The sequence below is a fragment of the Benincasa hispida genome, chromosome 4 (assembly GCF_027475165.1).
Source record: "Benincasa hispida cultivar pf3 chromosome 4, pf3_genome.v1.1, whole genome shotgun sequence".
In the NCBI taxonomy this organism is placed as follows: domain Eukaryota; kingdom Viridiplantae; phylum Streptophyta; class Magnoliopsida; order Cucurbitales; family Cucurbitaceae; genus Benincasa; species Benincasa hispida.
In genome coordinates, this window is record NC_143481.1 from 29,595,387 (window position 1) to 29,596,851 (window position 1,465).

Here is a 1,465-nt window from a genome sequence, read left to right on the forward strand (position 1 = left end):
TTCAGCATTGTTACAAGTCCTCTTCCAGTTAACTTAAAAAGGTTAGGGAGATGGTGAATAATTCTCAATTTCGTGAGATTAAGGATATATTATATGTTATTAGACATGTATGTATGTATGAATACATGAAACTTAGATCTTCCTATATCAGAGAGACTGCTACAACATAAGGAAAAAGACAATCTAGTATTTACACATTTATACATATTCTTTATGGAGTTGGTTTCATGATTTCTTCTAAAGCTAGCTCGTCGAAGTCCTTTAGTAAGTACATCAACAATTTACTTATAAAATAACGAGTAGATATTATTAAATTCATGTCAATCTTTCCCTCAACAAATTATTGATCAATCAATTTTTAACAATTCTTTTAAGTTTTTTTGGTTTATTTTTATTCACGTACCTTCACAACTTGCACGAGCTAAAGTATAATTATTATAAAAGGAAGTGGTATCATCACTAATTTTAAAATCCTAAAATCCTAATTTGCATGTAGTATTTTCCATCGTTCATTCATGCATGCATAAAACTCAAAACGACTCTCACAAATTTTAATTAAATCAAATGAATTTTATTAAATAATTAACTTTTGTAAAGTCTAAATAACTGAAAATCTTTGATCAGGGTTCCCTGAAATATAAGTTCAAAATAAATTTCATGAAGTTTTATAAATAAAAATTTCAACAATGGAACTTTAAGTTCAAACATCAAGACTAGAATTTAAAACACTAAAACATGAAAACATGAGTGGAAGCATCTCTCTAGTCTCAATGGCACGGTCACGGATTCCTCCTGTCATTTGTCGGTATGTCCTTGCACTTACTTGAAAAACATAACATATAAAGTATTCAGTAAGTAATCCCACTACCGAGGTCAGGCTAAGCATCTATGTTCTCTAGATGCCATTCTCTAATGGGACGTGCATAAACCTCTACTTTCTATGGGATAGCTAACTAGTGATTAGTTGAACCCACTCCTTCGTAGATTAGGTGTACTCAAACCTCTTGCGAATCTCGAAGGAAACAAAAACCTCTGGTGAATCTCGAAAGAAATACAAAACCTCTAGTGAAATCCTGAAGGAGATTACCACCTCTGGTGAATCCTAAAGGAAACACAAACCTTCGGTGAATCTCGAAGGAAACACAAAACCTCTGGTGAAATCCCAAAGGAGATCACCACCTCTGGTGAATCCCAAAGGAAACACAAACCTCTAGCGAAATCTCAAAGGAGATCACCATCTCTGGCGAATCCCAAAGGAAACACAAACCTCTGATGAAATCTCGAAGGAGATCACCACTTTTGGCGAATCCCAAAGGAAACACAAACCTCTAGTGGGTATCTAACTACAGGTAGGGATAACTATCACTATCATAAATAACATGCATCATAAACTAAGTCCCACAATCATGCAAATACACATCATCATGCTCAATGTACATCTAGCAAATCATAACAACAAATTAAC